Here is a 20501-nt window from a genome sequence, read left to right as displayed (position 1 = left end):
GGAGGAAGTGCTCTGGGACTGAATTAGCAAGACACACTCAGACGGTGTCTTTGACTTCCAGATTCCCTGGGCCCTAGTTGGTGGTTTGACACAAACATGGTATTTGGTCACAAAGAGCAACAATAGGTATCGTCAGTGACTGGAATGGGGAGGGAACTCAGAATTCTGTAGAGATAGCACATTCAGTGCTATGAGAATGAAGTGTAGGGTATGAGGACGTGAGAACCCTATAGGGAGGCTCTGTACTCATTTGTCCCAGGCACCAGTCACACTACAGAGCAAGATACTACAAAAATTACTCAAGTTACTAGTTTAGTGGAAAAGCTGGTAAAGCTATAGGAAAGACCTTCCAAGGAAAATGTCCAGTTGATACAGAGAAAATACTCATCCCAGCAGTGGAATAACTAAGCTGCAATACTCACATTTGGTGAAGGAAAGGAGTTCTTTATGGTTGACTTGCAGAAGGCAATCTTTCTTCACAGAGAAGACTAGAGAATTCAGTTTTCTAGAAAGTTCTATTGGTCTTGATCTTGTCCAGTTTAATCCTGTATTTTGAAGCATCCCTGGGTTCTTTGCTAGGATTGCTCCAATCACCAGCTTCAGGTGTGGTCTTGTAATGGCACCGTGCTGACTTATTAAAGATAGGAAGTCTCTCAGAGGATTTACTTGAAAGAGCCTTCAAATAAATGACACCATCAATACCCACCCTTTCTATGGAATAAAGTTTTTGATCATCTTGAAAATATCTAGCATACAGATGAGAAATTGGCAAACCATAATTGAATCCAGCTGAAGGGGCAGCTCTTGTAGGCTCTAGGCTTGGTATAGGAGCAGTTGAATACAAATAGCTAAAAAGATTATCTATTTTCCAAAGTGGAACTCCACCATCTTGGTCATTTATCTTAATGGATAAATCTTCTTTACCCAAAGTAACAAGGGTTTTAACAGCCAGGTAGCCCTCTTTTCTATCTTCATATAATTCTACTGTGTTCTCATTAAGTTCTTGAACAACTCAAATAGCATGTGAAACAGATGTCAGGACACATAAGCAACCTAAATAGCTTTGTCTGGAGCCTTGGCATTGATTTCTTCAATTTCCAGCTCTGCAGCTCCCAGGTAATATTGCTCACAGAGCATCTTGGCTATTTCATATGTTTCTTTAATGACACTGGCCACATTACAAGAGAGATCAATACTTCCTATGTGTTTAGGATGAGGGTCACCACTGAACAGAAGTGTGTGCTGATTAATAAGCATGTGGAAAGAGATGTGGTTGGTATAAAAATGACCCAGAAAATACCATATTTTACTGCCAACGAAAGGGTCAAATCCTTCTTCTTGTATTTAGTCACCGCCTGGGCCATTACAGAAGCCCTATCATTACATCTATTTCTGACTTTAATCAGGACTTGAGAAAGTTATCAAGAAACTGCTGATCCTCAGAGCTCTTATTTTCATACTCTAAAAGCTCAAGATAGCTTTGCACATACAGTACCGACTTTGAACCAATCCCACCAGTGGCCGGTTAAGCAAGTTATCTGGCAGAAGATTCACTTCTCTCACATTAGACAGTTGCACAGGAAGTTCCTTTCATAGAAACGTGATGTTTTCTAGCATTCATTACCTCTCCCAAAGTCCAGGAACTGCCTGATGGGGAGCGGCAAAGCCAGTAGAGTTCAACCTGCGAGGGCACCAGCTGCTCGAGCAGCCTCCGCGACAACCACTTCCTGACCAGGGCAGCTCCCAGCCCCTCGGAGAAGGGGCCGCAAGGGCCATTGCAGCCAAGGGGCGCAGGTGGGGCACGCTGGCCTCAGCCTCGGCCTCCTAGATGGGGGGGTGGGGGCAGCCACCACACAGCTGTGGGACTGTCCAGGCTGCCCTGGGCTTCCCAGGCCACTACTGGAGGCGAAGCTGGTTCCCCCTCACAGCCTGCGCTCAAGCTTCTTTTTCAGTATTCAGTATTCAGTATTCTTTTTCAGTATTCAGTATTCTTTTTCAGTATCCATAAATTCCCCTCTGAGTGCTGCCTTCGGTATGTTGTGTCTTCGTTTTTCATTTATTTGAAGATATTTCTAATTTCCCTTGTGATTTCTTTTTTACCCACTAGTTGTTTAAGAAAGAGTGTAGTGTTTAATTTCTACATATTTGTGAGTTTTCCTCTTCAGCTATTGGTTTCTAACTTCTTTCCATTGTGGCTGGAGAAGATACCTTGAATGATTTCAAGTTTTTTAGAAATTTATTGCGGCTTGCTTTGTGACGTTCTTATAAATCTTGTCTCCCCCCAAATATTAAACTTTGTGTGTGTGTCGGCCTTGGACCTGAGGCCCCAGGGCGCCGAGGGCCTCCCTGGCTTCTCCATTCCTTATTTCGGCTCAGCACCAACGATTTAAATGTTGGGCTCTGAAGCAAGTTTACTCGAAAGAAAGTTTCTGTGGTTTTATTTTTAAAAAAACCAAACACTTGAACATCATTGCCTCTGACGATCAAGACTCCCTCTTCCAAGGAGACTGGCTCGACCAGCGCCTCCCCCGCTCTTCTCCGGGTCCCTGATGCTCGCCGTTGCCCCTTCACCCACCAGTTTCTTACCTGCAGACATGCTCGAATGTGTCCACCCTACGAAACCATTCAGGGTGCATCCCAGCTCTCCTCTCCTACCCCCCAGCGCCAGCCACCATGTCTCAATAACGCCCTGTGGCCTGCTCCTGCCCCTGAGCGCAGCTGCTGGAGAGCCCCTGCCCACCCTGCCGCGCAGCCCTCGCCCTTCCTCCCTTCCTCCAGGCCTCCCTGACTCTGCTTCACCTCCGCCTCCTCCGCCTGCACTTCCGTCCTCTTTCTCTTTTGCTTCTCCGCCTCCGAAGCCTAACTGTAGTTCTCCATCTTTCTGCCTCCAACCCTCTACATACTTTCTCAACCTCAGATACTTGGACCTCCTCAACGGAAGCCCTTAATATACGGCTCTCAAATTCAGCCCAGACTGCTCTATCAAGCTCACCTCTAAACTTCAGACTGCTCGCCAGACAGGGCCACCTGCTTTTCCACTCCCGCCATCCTAAGCCCTCCGCTTCTGAGGCCCCCTAACCTCCCAGCACTGTCCCTTGCCAGCTGTCCACCTCCCCGGTGCAGTCCCCCGGGCTCTAAAGCCTGGAGTCATCTACAACACCTTCCTGCCACCCAGCACCCATCAGTCACCAAAGCCTGTCCCAGCCCTGCCGCTCCCCTTACACCCGTCTGTTCCTGAGACCGCGGCCCAGGCAAGCTCTTGTCATCCCTCCCTGGCCCGGCGCCCTGCCTTGTCTTCGCCGGTTCTGTCCTCACCCTCCTGCCGCTGTGGCTTGTCCTGAAGCTCGGCCAGGCCCGCCCTCTGCAGCGCTGCCCCGCCTGGCTCCAGCCTCCCTCTCCTCCCGCCGTCTCCCTGCCCTGGCGGCCTGTTCTCGGCTCCTGCTCGCCTGGACCACTCCCCCCTGCCCCAGTGCGCTGAGGGGTCGCCCACCTTGGCTTTGTGGCTGACGGTAGTTATAGAGCTGGAAATCTTTCCCTGGTCGCCGTCCTCCAATGCCTGGTTCCTGGGATCCTTCCAGCTGATGTCAGCTCTTCCTCTCCGGGGCCTGGTGCGCTGGTTTCCCACCTTGACAGGTTCTCCCTTGGACCTTAATCTCTTCTGTTCCTGTTTCTTTTTCGCCCCCTACCTACCTACCTCCCTTCTTTCTCCTCTTTCTCTCGCTCTCGCCCTCTCTCTGCTCTGCCTTGTTACCCTCTTCGTGGTTCCCCTCCTCGGTGCTGTTACAGGTGGCCTCGATCACCCTCTCCTAGCTCAGGTGCTCTTGGTCACCGCCCTTGGCCCCTGTGGGTTTGCTGGATGCTACCAGGACATGCTCACGTCTGTGTCCAGGTAGAAGCATGGAGGGCCCCAGGCCACCCCAGACCCAGTGGTGGGCTTTTCTATTCTCCTGCTCTGCAGAACACTTAGTCACCAGAGTGAAGGGCTAGAGAGATAATAGGGTTTTAAAAGACTTTGTTATTATAAGGACAACTGGTAAACGCCTTAAGGAAAATAATGGAAAAAAAAGGAAACCTCTCCACCATAATCTGAGTTCTTTTAAAGAATTCTTCTCATATTTGCCCATTTCTTTCTAGCTTTTGTCTATATGCAGAGTCTATTTTTACAGTTATAATAGTCTATGTATTTTTCCTTTTTTACCAATTATGAAGTCATCAACATTTCCCCATGATTCCACAGCATTCATAACAATACTTGTAATGTCTACATAATATTGCAAATGGAATAATGTCTTTATCCTTACTGTTAGGCATTTACATGGTTTCTGATGTAGCTGCTTTCTTATGTTTAATTATTGCCTTGATAAATTCCCAAGAATGGGATTATAAAGTCAAAGGACGTGAACATTTTTATGACTTGATTTATGTTCCCATATTGCTTTCCAAAAGGGTTGTGTCAATTTATAGATATAATAGTGTATCACTGCTATCACAGTCTATATTCTTGCTCCTGCCTACTCAGAGCCAACAAACGTTTGATGGCCTATTATGTGGGAGGCACTCTTGTGTTTATTTATGCGTTAAAATCTCTTTCTAGAATGTTAGACCTTTAGAGCAGACACCTAAAGGACATCTGCTCATTTAAAAAATGAAGACATGAGATCCAGAGGCATCACATACGTTGCTCATGATCCATGCCTTGAAAATGATAGTGCACGTGGTAAACCTAAGTCTCATGACCTCGAGTCCTCTGCAGTTTCTCTCCTGTGCCCAGCTGGTATGGTTTTTGTGTTGTTCATCATCTGTTACATGCACAGTCTGAACCGTGGCAGCACATGCTTGTGATGGCCAGCACCACATGAAAGCCTCTGCCATGGCATGTTTGGGCAGTAGAGGTGGAACAGTTCTGGACCTTGCAGATGCCACGGCTAAGCCAAGACTTCTGGTCAATAATGAAAGACTTAATGCTGTTGCTTTCTCAAAGAGGGCTCTCTCACTCCTTGGAGTAGTACCTGCAAAGACTAAATCCCTGTCCTCCCCCCTCCACACCTTCGCTTACACTCTTACCTTCACTTTCGATGCCAGGAATACCCTTTCCTGGCTCTCCTCTTGCTCATCCTCTCTGATCAAGTAGAGCTCTTCCAAGAAGACTTTTTCAATCTTCCTACATATCAGTTATCTACTGCTGCCTAACGAAACCACCCCAATGCTCTTTTTATTTCATCTAACAAGGTTTTGTCGTTTCTCAATTTCTGTGGGTTGGCTGGCTGTTTCCTCTGGTTTAGCCTAAAAACCCTCAGCTGATGGTGAGCTGGGCCGGATGGCCCAAGATATCTGGCAGCTGTTGCTGGTAAAGAGCATCCTGGTACTCCTGGATATGGTCTCTCCTCCGGTGAGCCAGGCCAGCTTCCTCACATGGTGGTCTCAGGGCAGAGTTCCAGGGGGGTCAGATCCAGCGCCCTAGTGCTCATCAAGCCGCTGCTTGTGTCACGTGTGCTGATGTCCCATTGGCCAAAGCAGATCACAAGGCCAAACTCAGAGTCCATGGGATGGGGAATGCACGTGGGGGTGTATCTGGGAGGCATGATCTACTGGGCCTCCACTGGGATCGCCTTCTACGTCTGTCCCTCCATCACAGATTGGTCATAGCCTTCCCTCAGACAGAATACACTCACTCGTCCTTGATCCCTCCAAGTCTCACCCAATCATGGTACCAGGGTCAGAGGCAGGGTCTCCTGATCTGTCTCAGGTCCAGATGTAGATGAAGCTTCTCTTGAGCCAAGGACTGACTGGCTGAAAAGATAAATTCTCTATGATCCCTCCCATACCTCCACCAACATAAGGTGGAGAGACAGGGATGGGACAACCTCAGGAAACACTCGTATCCAGAAAGGAGAGGGATGGGCATGTAGAGCAGTTCCAGCAGGACTCTTGCCTAGGACCTCTACTTTGGAAGGGCATTAGGGCCCTGTTCAGCCTCCCTGAGAGTAATTCCTTAATCCGTTGTTCGCTTTGGCTCCTTTCTTAGCCCTCTGGGCTTTTGCTTAGAACTCTGGGATCTATTTCAATCCTTTTCAATAAGAATTGGCCTGTGTAGGTAGTTGAGTAGCATTCTCAACCTACTTAGTTTGGGATCCAGAGGCCTCTTTTTATTTTGAACTGTCTCTTTCTTTTTGTTTTTTCTCTTCCCCTTCCCCTTCCCTGCCCCTACTCTGCTGTTTTTGCTGTCTCTGTCCATTCGCTGTGTGGTCTTCTGTATCTATTTCTCTTTTTGTCTTCTCTTCTTGTCTTTCTCCTTTAGGATTCACTGGAATTCTATCCTGGGGACCTCTGATGTGGAGAGAGGTTCCCTGTCAATTGCGCCACCTCAGTTCCTGGTCACCTTGACTCTCCCCTTTATCTCTCTTTTATTGCGTCATCATCTTGCTGCATGACTCACTTGCATGGGCACTGGCTCACCATGCAGGCACTCGCATGGGCCCTCAGCTCACCATGTGGGCACTCAGCTCGTCACACAGGCACTCAGCTCACCGTGTGGGCACTTGGCTTGCTGCACAGGCACTGGCTCACCACGCAGGCACTGGTTCGCTGTGCAGGCATGCTTTCTCTTCCTCTTTTTCACCAGAAGGACCCAAGGATCGAACCTGGATCCTCCCATATGGTAGGCAGAGGCCCTATCACTTGAGCCACATCTGCTTTCCTTGAACTCTCTCTATCTTACAACTCCCTTAAAACTTGGTGGGCTTTTATGTACTAGAATATAGTCTACTTGGGTAGAAAAAAGCCAGACCTACAATTATTTAGAGATTATGCTACCTCTGTTTTGGCAGCACGTTGGGGAGTCATGGCGGCATGACCTCAAGATTCTTAGAAGCCTCTTTCTTCTGAGAGGTCTTCCAGGCACCACCTTAAATCTCTCTGAGGTTTTAAGAAAGAGTCTTATAACCTCAAACTTGATTTGATCTTTACCCTGAAGCTATTTCTTAGAGATTCTTTTGTGGGTTGGAGAGACTGAATATTTGAAGCATTTTATTTTGCAACCCAGTGCATACTGAACCTGCCATGTTTCTTCTAAATTCTTGCAAACTCATCAGTTCCTGTCTCCCTTACGCTATCATATGCTGCTAAAAAAAGAGCCAAAAAACGATTACACATTCTCCCTGGAAATTTCCTTAGTCAGATTCACAAATTCATTAGGTATTTTTTTCCTATCTTCCAAGTTACCTCAGGTGACAGCTTTGCCGCTTGTTTCACTACTATAAATCACAGGTCGCTAACTTTCCAACCCCCAGAGCAGCTTCCTCATGAATCCTCCAGTGTCCACTAACTGTCCATGTCACCAACCCGGCTGCCATCTACCATTCAGTCCAAAGCCAATGCCACGTTTTGTGCTTTTATTACAGCCCTGCCTCCTTCCAGGCACCAATTTTTGTATGTGACCTATTGCTTTGTAACAAATCACCCTAAAACTTTGAGTCTTTAAGCAACATCCAGCTGTTATTTCTCAAGTTCTTTGCGTCAGCTAGGAAATTCCTCTTCAGGTTTCACCAGGGTTCCCCATGTGGCTGTACTTCACAGTAAGGTCAGCTGGACTGAGATGTTAAAGATGACTGCACTCGCATGATAGGCAGTGGGTACTATCGGGGGGCCTCAGCTTTCCTTCATGAGATTTCACATTCTTACGTGGTGGACTCAGAGCAATATTCCTAGATAGCAAGCCCCATTGCACAAGTATCCACCAAGGCTTTACTTGTGTCATATGTGCTGATATCCCATTGGTCAAAGCTAGTCACATGACTGGTCAGAGTCAGTGGGGAGGGGAGTACACAGGGCATGCTTGCTTAATAGGCACATTCAATGGAAGTTGTACTGTTACAATCTATGTAACATGCCTCTAGACTGAATTAATCTTCTCTTCCCTTGGGCTTCCTTAGCTCTTTGAACCTCTATTAAAATGCACTTAACCCAGTCTCTCTTGAAAATCAATAAGCTTCTTTAAGCAGAAATTCCCAGGCCTAGTTCCAATTCCACTTACTATTTCATAGCCCAGAACACAGTAGGTATTGGTTAAATATTAGCTGTTAGAGAAAGAGTCCTAGTAACAGTATAGGGCATTGGGGCTTGTGCAGGGTTTGCAAGGGTTCCTTCTTGTTGTTTCTTACTAGATATCTAAGGTCCTGAACAGATTCTGAATCTCCTCAGGTCTATGATTTTTCCAGTTTTCTGAAAGGGTGTTTGCTGGTGGTTGAAGCTGTGTCAGTCTACATGCAGGAGAAAGCCTTGTGAATTGTAATCACACTCGACACCTACACCACAGCCAGGAGCCAACTAGAAACACCCAGGTTTGACCCTCATCACTCACTGCCTCAGCTCTTATGTGTTCTGACCATGAGACTTGGGATTGAGGAACTTGCCACCAAGTTGAAGAAAACAGCAGAGACCCATAGGAAACAACCCAAGACTACTTACGAAGTAACCTGTTAACAAATGCAAAACTCACTACACCATAACAAGGTCTAACCGGGAAAGTGAAACCATGTAAAAGTGATCAGAATAGAATAAGGGTAACTCTAAGAAAGCAGTCTTCTCCAAGAAGGTGTTTGAATTGGGTTTTGTTTTGTTTTTTTTAAGATTTATTTTATTTATTTCTCCTCCCCTTCTGCCTGCCCCACCCCAGTTGTCTGTTCTCTGTGTCCATTTGCTGTGTCGTCTTCTTTTTGTTGGCTTCTGTTGTTGCCAGCGGCATGGGAATCTGTGTTTCTTTTTTTGTTGCTGTTGCGTCATCTTGCTGTGTCAGCTCAATGTGTGTGCGGCGCCATTCCTGGGCAGGCTGCTCTTTCACGCTGGGCGGCTCTCCTTACGGGGCGCACTTCTTGCGCGTGGGGCTCCCCTACGCGGGGGACACCCCTGCGTGGCAGGGCACTCCTTGCTCGCATCAGCACTGCGCATGGCCAGCTCCACACGGGTCAAGGAGGCCCGGGGTCTGAACCGCGGACCTCCCATGTGGTAGGCGGATGCCCTAACCACTGGGCCAAGTCCACTTCCCTGAATTGGGTTTTGAAACAGGTTGTGGACAGGTATTGATGGAGACTACAGAGGATGGTCTAGAATGAGGGAAATAGTATGTGTGAATGTGTGGAGTCAAATGAATGAGGTAAGAAATTAACACTTATTGTGTGGAAGGCAGTGTGGTGCTTTGGAACTAAGTACCCCAGAAAAGCATGTTAAACTTACTCCATTCCTGTGGGTGTGAATCCATTGTAAGTAGACCTTTTGATGGGATTACTTCAACTAAGGTGTGGCCCAACTCAATCAGGAGGGGTCTTAATCCAGTTACTGGAGTCCTTTCTAAGCAGAATGAACTTCCCACAGAGAGAAAGCCACAGAGACAGCGGCCAGAAGCTGAATGTCAACAGAACCTGGAAGAGAAGGGAGTGGCCAGGAGAGGCTGCCATGGGACAGAGGAGCCCAGGACCAAGGATCACTGGCAGCCAGCCCTAGAAGAAAACATCACATTGAAGATGACTTGAATTAGACTTCTCCTAGCCTCAAAACTGTGAGCCAAGAAATTTCAGCCAACCCATTGCATGGAAGCTACAAGGAAGCTAAAACAGGGAGGATGCAGGAGGTAGGAAAGAAAAAAGGATGGGGTAGGTGGGCAAGTAACCAAGATGAGAGTTATCTCTTTAAAAGCCTCAGCAAATCAAATCAAACTGTACCCAGTGGGATGTAATGGGTACAAGAAATTGTCTCTCTGGATGAAGTTTGTTTTTGGAGATTCCTTCACTCTACAAGTTTTGCATTTAAGAATCTGAAGAGCTAGCAATGTTCACATCATCAATCTGGAGAAAGAGTAAAAGGGAGAAGTAAAGGAGATGGGGTGGCTGCACCTAAGGGAAAGATCTTTGCAGGAGCACCCAGAGCACATGGTTTTGCCTTGTAGCTGTGGTAACCACTCCAGTTCAAAGTGGGAATCTAGAAAGTAACTGGATGGCTTTTTCCCTTTTGCGGTTTGGGCTCCTTGCTTCTGCATCTTTGCAAAAGGTGGAAACATCTCAATGTGAGATGTTCTAAGCAAACGGTGGCTCTCACCCAGAAAGAAGCACCCAGAATATGCCATGACCGAAGCCCCAGAGGCCCCAGGGAAGCTCCTTCCCCTAGAAACTGGCTTCAGGAAGAGTTCAACTGAAAAAGTGGTGACCTGGGCCCCAAAAGAATTAGTTATGGGGAACAGGAAAAGTGCTGGATTGTGTACAGACCAAGCTCTGAATGCTGAGACAAGGAGCACACGTGCCGAGGGACAGGACCGAAGAGGCCAATCCCACCACAAGGGAATCAAAAAATGACCAGGACAAACCAGACAAAGCTAGAGAGAGATGGAGCAGCTCAGCATGAGCAAATCGAAAGCATCTGTCTGTTCCCGGGGTCCCCTGGCCTTCGCTCCAGTGTTAAAAAGGTGGCACAGAAGTGGGGCCTAGAAGAGGAAGGGGACTGCATATCTTTCTTCTCCTTCCTTCCTCACGTGATAAAGAGCCCTTAGCAATGTACAATGCCCAACGTCCAAGGCAACCTGGTAACATTCTGGAATTTAAAGCGGCTCCCCCCGTCCCACCCCCACCATCCACACAGGGCCAACCAGGACAGATTTCAGCACACACAGACTCCAGGTGGATGGCAGGATTCTCTTCTTTGCTTCCACTCTAGCTTGTTCTCCATCACCCTTTGTACCCTCCCTTCTACCAGAATCTCTTCAAGTAATTAACTGGCTACACATTCAATCTCTTGGGGCACTTAGATTCAACTTCTCTAGGGTGGGCCCAGATATAAGTGATTTATCAAAAAGCGTACCAGGGGAGCGGGTGTAGCTCAGTGGTTGAGCCCGTGCTTTGCATGTACGGGTCCCAGGTTCAATTCCTGGTACCTCCTTAAAAAGAAAAAAAAAAAAAGAGAAAGCATACCAGATTGAGGACAGCTCGTTTAGAAGCCAGTTTAGAAGTTTAGTCAACATAGAATTTGCTGGCCCTCTGAGGTGTCTGATAACACCACACAAATATTTTACCTTTGATAAAAGAGCAAACTCTGTGAGTATATCCTCACTTGGATATGGTAGTCTCTGAGTTGCCTTCTTGGGTTAATTCTTGAGGACACTTGGGTCTCATTTTACCTCTGGCCTGCTGAGCTTTGCACGTATGGCAGAGGGGTAGATACCCATGTGGTCCAAGCACACAGCAGCACAGTGAGTCAGTCTCGCTGGCTACCTTGTCCCGCACTGTCCTCAGTGTGCCACCCAAGGGCGGTTCTGGTGACTAGCACGACTGCTGTCCATGGTGTCAATCTTAGAAAGCTGATGGTCTGATCGTCCCATACGATTTCCTTCCTCTGCAGAACAGGGCTCGGTTTTCGTTTGCAGTTCTGTAAAGGTCACTCTTTCTACTTACCCTCTTCGTTACTCTCTCCTGGACCTTCACCAGTCCTGTTGTGTCACCTGTAAGTGGCAGAGCACAGAATGACATGTGCGATGGTGTCAGCGTTCTGTAATTTGACACAAGGATGGGATGGTGAGGTTTTGTTTCCTGTATTCTTATCTCCATGTTATTGCCTTTGGGGGAAGGACAGTTTGCAAGGCAGTGGACTTACAGGACTTACAGGAATGGCTTTCAGGTTCCTTTCTCCAGTCCTAAGTCAGAAAAATATCATATTTTTCTTGAACTGTTATTGCCTTAGTCTTGTCTACACTGAAACTGAGCTGTCAGGTGTCTCCCTCCTCCACAGTTGTGTAACATCCTTCTGCAGCCTCATTTCCACCACCGTCAGCGCTCTACCTGGCCAAACTCGGCGTCATGTGTGATCTTGGAGGCTTACTCTGAGCCTCTTCCTCCAGAGATGATTTATAACTATGCTAAGACTTGGATGTTCACACTGCAGAATGAAATTAGGACAGATTTTTTAAAATATTATTTTTTCTTCCAAAAAATACATGTTCATTTAAGAAAAATTGAAAATAAGAAAATTAAAATGACTTCTAATCCTACCACCCAGTGACAACCTCCCCTAATATTCTTGTCTATATTCTTTCAGTCTTTATTCAGGAATCATTCTCTCTCTCTCTCCCCCTTTATCTGCTTAAAGCAATACTTGTTATTTGACACATATAAAAGAATATATGTAATACTATACATGCACACACACACCAAGAAACAAACCATTATGAATAACTGGCATTTACCTAAGTGCTCCCCCTGTCATACCACGATGGTGTAACTATTCTTTTTTTTTTTTTAAGATTTATTTTATTTCTCCTCACCCCCTTGTTGTATTTCACTTGCTGTGTCTGTTTGTCTTCCCTGCTTCTTTACGAGGCACAGGGAGCCAAATCTGGGAACTCTGACGTGGGAGGGAGGTGCCTAATTGCTTGAGCCACCTCCGATCCCTCTTTGTTGTCTTTCATTATGTTTTTTCCTCCCTTCGTCTCTTGTTGCAAAACCTTGTTGCATCAGCTTGCTGCCTTCTTTAGGAGGCATTGGGAACCTCAGCTCCCTGCTTTGTTGTGTCTCTCATTATGTTTTTTCTTCCTGTGTCTCTTGTTGTGTCAGCTTGCCATGCCTGCCTGTCACGCCAGCTTGCTGTCTTCTTTAGGATCCACTGGGATCTGAACCAGCAACCTCCCATGTGGTAGGTGGGAGCCATATCCACTTCCCACTATTATTCTTAATTTGTGTCTAATTCTAAAAAAAAAAAAAAAAAAAAAAAAAGACAAATGCGTCCCAAAGCAGGTAGAAAGAAAGAAATAACAAAGACTAGAGGAGAAATAAATGAAATTAAGAATAGGAAAATAGAAAAAAATAAAAGTTGGTTCTTTGAAAAGATCAATAAAATTGACAAACCCTTAGCTAGACTGACAAAAAAAAAAAAAAAAGACAGAAGATGCACATAGGTAAAATCAGAAATGGGGAGGGGGACATTACCATTGACCCCACAGAAATAAAAAGGGTCATAAGAGGATACTATGAACAATTGTATGGCAACAAATCAGACAACCTAGATGAAACGGACAAATTCTTAATAACACATGAGTAAACTACACTGACTCTGGAAGAAAGAAGATTCTAACAGACAAATTACAAGAAAAGAGATTGAATCAGTCACCAAAAACCTACCAACAACAAAAAAAGGCCAGAACAAGATGGCTTCACAGGTCATTCTATCAATCATTCCAAGGACTAGTACCAATACTGTTCAAACTCATCCAAGAAATTGAAGAGAAGAAAACATGATGGGGAAGCAGACTTGGCCCAGTGGTTAGGGCGTTCGTCTACCACATGGGAAGTCCGCGGTTCAAACCCCGGGCCTCTTTGACCCATGTGGAGCCGGCCCATGTGCAGTGCTGATGAGCAGAAGGAGTGCCCTGCCATGCAGGGGTGTCCCCCCATGTAAGGGATCTCCATGCGCAAGGAGCGCTCCCTGTTGAGGAGAGCCGCCCAGCGCGAAAGAAAGTGCAGCCTGCCCAGGAATGGTGCCACACACATGGAGAGCTGACACAAGATGACACAACAAAAAGAAGCACAGATTCCCCTGCCGCTGACAACAACAGAAGTGGACAAAGAAGAAGACGCAGCAAAGAACAGACAACCAGGGCGGGGGTGGGGGGAAGGGGAGAGAAATAAATAAATCTTTAAAAAAAAAAAAGAAAACACTATGTAACTCATTCTAGGAAACCAATATCATCCTAATATTAAAGCCAGATAAAAAAGAAATTACAGATCAATTTCACTTATGAATATAGTTGTAAAAATCCTCAACAAAATACTTGCAAATTGAATCCAACAGCCCATTAAAAGAATTATATACCATGAGCTGGTGGATATTATCCCAGTTATGCAAGGGTGGTTCAACATAAGAAAATCAATTAATATACTACATTAACAGAATGGAGGGCAAAAACCACACGACCATCTCTATTGAAGCAGAAAAGGCATTTGTCAAAATCTAGCATCCTTTCTTGATTAAAAAAACTTAGAAAAATAGGAATTGAAAGAGACTTCCTCAACATGATAAAGAGCATACATGAAAACCACACAGCTAACATGACGCTCAATGGTGAAAGGTTGAAAGCTTTCCCTCTAGGATCAGGAACAAGACAAGGATGCCCGCTATCACCACTCTTATTCAACATTATACAGGAATTTCTAACCAGAGCAATTAGGCAAGAGAAAGAAATAAAAAGGCATCCAAACTGGAAAGGAAGAAGTGAAATTTTCCCTGTTTGCAGACAACATGATCCTATACATAGAAAGTCCTGAAAAATCTACAACAAAGCTACCAGAGCTAATAAATGAATACGGTAAAGTGCAGGATACAAGATCAATATGCAAAAATCAGGAGTGTTTCTATACATGAGTCATGAGCAATCTGAAGAGAAAATCAAGAAAAAAATTCCATTTTTAAGAGCAGCTAAAAGAATCAAATATTGGGAAATGGATGTGTCTCAACCACGTCCATTGGGCTCCCGTCTACCATATAAGAGGTCCAGGGTTTGATGCCCAGAGCCTCCAGGTGAGGGCAAGCTGGCCCACACAGCACGCTGACCCACGTGGAGTGCTGGCCCACACAGGAATGCCACCCCGCGCAGGAGTGCCAGCTGACGCAGAGAGCTGGCGCAGCAAGATGACAGAAAAGAGACACAGGAGAGAGAAAATAAGAAGACATAGCAGAACAGGGCATTGAGGTGGTGCCAGAGAGTAATCGCCTCTCTCTGGAAGGTCCCAGGATCGCCTCACTCTGGAAGGTCCCAGGATCGGTTCCCAGAGCTGCCTAATAAGAATACAAGCAGACACAGAAGCACACACAGCAAATGGACACAGAGAGCAGACAATGGGGGAAACGGGGGGAATGGGGGAAATAAATAAATCTTTAAATGCTACTCATTGTTTATTTTTTGTCAGACTACTTAAAATCAGAGTTAAATGTCCATCTAATAAATACATTGTTCACTATAACTGTTGACTTTCTCCATCCTTTTCTTCTTCTTGGAGCAAATTCTGTGAAGAAGGGATCTCTGTCGATTACTTTGGTCCATTCCCTTTCTTACAGATTTCCTGAGGCAGACACCCTTCTCTTGAAAGATTGAAATCACATAAGCACTTTATAACTTATAAATTACTAATACTTTTCTTTAAGAATAAATTGGTAAAGTATTTACCTCCCCACATGTTTTGTATGTAGGTGCTAGCAACAACAGTACCTTGATTTTTATCAGTGTTACTTTTTTTTAAACATGCACACAAGTGACTGCTACACACCATCATCAAGTCATCAACACCATCATCAAGTCATCACGAGCAACAGCAACAACAAAAAACAGTGCAATACTTTTTATTCCTCATTCTGCAATAAACAGCAGACTCAACATAAAAAAGGCAGAAGTTCTGGGTTGGATTCGTTTTTTTAAAAGCAGATTTATTGAGATATAGTCACATATCATACGGTCAATAGTCAATCCAAGGTATATAATCACAGAGTTGGACATGTATCAATACAATCAATTTTAGAGCATTTCCATTACTAAAAAAAGAAAAGTCTCATACCCCTTAGCAGTCACCTCCCATCCCTCTATCTTTCCCCAGCCCTTCATGACCTCTAATCTATTTCTGTCTCGATAGATTTATTTACATTTACATTTCATATAAGTGGAGTCATACAATATGTAGTACCTTGGTTTCTTGCACTTAACATAATGCTTTTTTAATTAATATTATTTTAACAAATCAATTTTATTGATACATGTTAATAAAACTTAAATCCATCCAAAGTGTACAATCAGTGGTATTTAGTATAATTAGATACTTTTGCTTTCATTGGGTTGGATTCTGACATCCAAATTCCTCTTTTCCTGTTTGTCTAAGACTTGATGTTTATTGTCTCCTAACACTTTTCTTTTCCCTCTTCTTACCCCCAAGAGGTCTTAAGCCTCAAATTCTGTTATTTTTCCCTCTTATTTCCTGATGTCTCAGTTTTAGAATATAAAAGGGAGCAAGCACCCTTTCTGAGCCACAAGTTTGAAGGTGCCCTGCCAAGCACGTTCATTGTTCTTTGCTCATGGAGAGGAAGGGTTGAGGTGGTTGGTTTATGCAAATGGCATACTCAGAGTAGTTTGGGTCTTCGGTGTGTTGAGAGTCTGGGTAGGGCACTTAGACTAGAACAGTTTCTGGAAAAATTAGATAACTCACAAGTTCAAAATATCTTCCTACGTTTTTACTGGAATCCCAAATGCCTCTAAGCAGAACATAGCTTTTCATTATGCAGGTAGAGATAAAAGGCCTAAAATATAAGTTGCCTTGGAGAAACAGAACTTTAAAACTCATTGCGGGGAAACAGATGTGGCTCAACCAATTGGGCTCCCATCTACCATATAGGAGGTCCAGGGATCGATGCACAGGGCCTCCTGGTGAGGGCAAGATGACTCATGCAGTAAGCTTGCCCTCGCGGAGTGCTGGCCCATGCGGGAATGTGGCCCCAAGCAGGAGTGTTGGCTGATGCAGAGAGATGGTGCAGAAAGATGATGCAACAAGAGACACAGAGGAGAGAAAATAAGAAGACATAGCAGAATAGGGGAGCTGAGTGCCTCTCTCTCACTGCAGAAGGTCCCAGGATCAGTTCCTGGAGCCACCTAATGAGAATATAAGCAGACACAGAAGAACACACAGCGAATGGACACAGAGAGCAGACAACAGGGGAAATGGGGTGGGGGTGGGGGAGAAATAAAGAAAATAAATCTTAAAAAAAAAGAATCAATATCTAGGAATAAATTTAATCAAGAAAGTAAAGGACTTGTACACAGAGAACTACAAAGCAATGCTAAAAGAAATCAAAGAAGACCTGAATAAATGCAAGGACATCCCGTGTTCATGGACTGGAAGATTACCTGTAAGTGATGCTAGGCCACTAGTATCCTCCTAGGGTTCCACTAGTAATATTTTACTACTACTACTACAACCATCACTATAATCAACTTACAAATATTTTCAAACTTAAAAAAGAAACCCTGGACTTCTGGGAATATAGTAGATTAGAAAGACCCAAGAGTAACTTCTCGCCCAGAAAAATGGCTAGAGGACAGGCAGATATAGTCTGGAAAAAATATCCTAGTGTTTAAGACACCAGGGGAAGGCTAGACACCACCCAGAATAGAGAGGAACAGAGGAAAAGAATTTCAACAGCAAAACTGAGTTAAAGCTGCAGCTACTGGTACCCTTCTCCCCACCCTTGGAACAGACACGTTTGAATTTTCTGGCCTCTGGCTGGTGACTATGGACCAATGGGGCCTAGAATGAGGAACAGGTCCACCTTCCTCATTCTAGGAGGAAAGGGGCGAGAGAGGAATGCAGCCTAAGGCTGATTCATCTTTTGGCCAACAAATTTGGTCTGCTGTGTCCCACTAGCCCATCCAGGGTGGGTGGGCCACGCTGTTGTTTGCCCTGAGAGCTGACATGGGACTAAAGAGATCCAACCCTCACAAACACCCTCCCTACTACCAGGACTGGTTGTTGGGGATGCAGAGGGGAGTGGAATTATTTGCTACCCAGGAAAAGGATGCAGGCTGCTGGGAAAGGTTACAGAATAGCCTTGGAGATAGTTTGATGGGTGAGGCTCTGAATAGCCTCGAGGCAGGATCCTCTGTCACATTGTTGCAGTGAGTGTTGCAGTGAACACATTCTGACCAGAGTCTGAACAGAAAGGATTGTGGAAGATCTCCATCTGCTATCAGACCAAGGATGTGCATGTGAGGAAATTGAAAGTAACTGAGACTTTTTCTGGCCCTTACACCCTTCCTCCCAAAGGCCCTTGGAAGTGGTTCTGCAACCCATTACTGGGTCGGCAGCCAGTTTGAAAGTCCTAGAACAGGTTCAACCAAGAATCAAAGAATGGCAGTAGCATGCAGCCTCCCACCACTAAATTCTTGTGCAAGAGGGAGAAACTGAGTATCAGAGTAAACACACCATCACAATTAGATGCCTAGACATCAGTAAAAAGTTAGAAGACATACTAATAAAATGGAGTAATGGTCCAAGCAAAGGAGTATAGCAAAGCCCCAGATGAGACACAGGATTTGAAACAGCTACTCAGTGAGGTTCATACACATTTCCTAAATCAAACCAGTGAGTTGAAAGACAATATGGCTAAAGCGATAAAAGACATCAAGAAGACACGTGGGGAAAGCGGATGTGGCTCAAGCAATTGGGCTCCCATCTGCCATTTAGGAAGTCCAGGGTTCAATGCCCAGGGCAAGCCCCAGCCCATGTGGCAAGCTGGCCCACGCGGAGTGCTGGCCTGTACAGAGTACCGCACCACGCAGGAGTGCTGCCCCATGTAGAAGTGCTGGCCCAAGTGGAGAGCTGGCACAGCAAGACGATGCAACACAGAGAGACACAGAGGACAAACAACATGAGATGCAGCAGATCAGGGAACGGAGGTAGCACAAGAGAATGATCACCTCTCTCCCACTCTAGAAGGTCCCAGGATCGGTTCCTGGAGCTGCCTAATGAGAATACAAGCAGACACAGAAGCACACACAACAAATGGACAGAGAGAGCAGACAATGGGGCGGGGAGGGGGTAGAAATAAATAAATAAATCTTTTAAAAAAAGACACTTGGACAAACACAAAGAAGAATTTGAAAATATGAATAGAAAAATAGCTTATGGGAATGAAAGACACAATAGGTGAGATTAAAAGCACATTAGAGCTGGAGCCCCAGGGAAAGAGACAGAGCCATTTCCCTGATAGTCTACAGCTGACCTTGTGGAGAAAACAGAAGAGCTGAGCCCAGAGGAACCCAGGAAGCCTGAACCCTCACAGACATTGGCAGCCATCTTGCTCCAACATGTGGAAATAGACTTTGGTGAGGGAAGTAACTTATGCTTTATGGCCTGGTATCAGTAAACTTGTACCCCAAATAAATACCCTTTATAAAAAACAACAACAACAACAAAAAACAAACACATTAGAGAAGGAAGCAGATGTGGCTCAAGTGATAGATCTGAGTTTGATCCCTGGGGCCTCCTGGTGAAAAAGAAGAGAAAGCATGGCTGCACAGCGGGCCAGTGCCTGCACCATGAGCCAGTGCCTGTGCGAGTGGCTACATGAGTGCCTGCATGGTGAGCCAGTGCCCTGCAAGTGAGTCACACAGCGGGATGATGACGCATCAAAAGAGAGACAAGGGGAGAGTCAAGGTGAAGCCAACAGAAACCAGGAACTGAGGTGGTGCAATTAACAGGGAACCTATCTCCACATCAGGAGTCTCTAGGATCGAATGCCAGTGAATCCTAGAGGAAACAAAATGAGAAGACAACACAGACAGCAAAAACAGCAGAGTAGGAGGAGGGCAAGGGGGAAAATAAAGAAATAAATCTTTTTAAAAAATGCATTAGAGAAATAGAAGAGCAGACTTGAAATTATAAAAGAATAAGTGATGCAGAAGACAGAACAGCTGAAATGGAAGAGTGAAAAGAATAGAAAAATTGAGCAGGGGCTCAGAAAGTTGGATGACAACATGAAACACAACAACATGTGTGTCATGGGAGTTCCAGAAGGAAAAGAGAAGGGAAAAGGGGCAGAAGGAGTGTTTGAGGAAATAATGACTGAAAATTTCCCAACTCTGTTGAAAGAAATGAATTTAGATGTTCCAGAAGTGCAGCATACCCAAATCAAAATAAATCTGAATAGACCTACTCCAAGACACATACTACTCAGAATGTCAAATGCCAAAGATAAAAAGAAAATTCTGAGAGCAGCAAGGGAGAATGAAACCATCACATACAATGGAAGCCCAGTAAGACCAAGTGTGGATTTCTCATCAGAAACTGTAGAGACAAGGAGAAAATGGTATAATATAATTAGGATACTGAAAGAGAAAATTTTCCAGCCAAGAATTCTTTTTTTTAAAAAATAATACCTTTTTTGTTTATTTCTCTCCCCTCCCCCCCTCTCCAGTTGTCTGTTCTCTGTGTCTATTTGCTGCGTGTTCTTTGTCCGCTTCTGTTGTTGTCAGCAGTATGGGAATCTGTGTTTCTTTTTTTGTTGTGTCATCTTGTTGTGTCAGCTCTCTATGTGTGCGGCGCCATTCCTGGGCAGGCTGCACTTTCTTTCGCGCTGGGCGGCTCTCCTTACAGGGCACGCTCCTTGCACATGGGGCTCACCTATGAGGGGGACACCCCTGTGTGGCACGGCACTCTTTGTGCACATCAGCACTGCACATGGGCCAGCTCCACACGGGTCAAGGAGGCTCGGGGTTTGAACCGTGGACCTCCCATGTGGTAGACAGATGCCCTAACCACTGGGCCAAGTCCGCTTCCCCCAAGAATTCTTTATCCAGCAAAATTGTTCTTCAGATATGAAGGCAAGTTTAAAATATTCACAAATAAACAGAAACTAAGAGTTTGTAGAAAAATAATCCACCTTTGCAGGAAGTAGTAAAGGGAGCCTTACACCCTGAAAGAATAAGATAG

The 20501-nt window shown here is 45.2% G+C and overlaps 1 pseudogene; it reads right to left on the bottom strand.

Annotated features, from left to right (window-relative positions):
* Positions 1 to 505: 505 nt before the first annotated feature.
* Positions 506 to 2596, bottom strand: LOC101418840 (pyruvate dehydrogenase (acetyl-transferring) kinase isozyme 3, mitochondrial pseudogene; annotated as a pseudogene).
* Positions 2597 to 20501: the final 17905 nt, after the last annotated feature.

This window comes from Dasypus novemcinctus, chromosome 25 (genome assembly GCF_030445035.2).
Source record: "Dasypus novemcinctus isolate mDasNov1 chromosome 25, mDasNov1.1.hap2, whole genome shotgun sequence".
NCBI lineage: Eukaryota > Metazoa > Chordata > Mammalia > Cingulata > Dasypodidae > Dasypus > Dasypus novemcinctus.
This window is presented reverse-complemented; position numbering and strand designations above follow the sequence as displayed.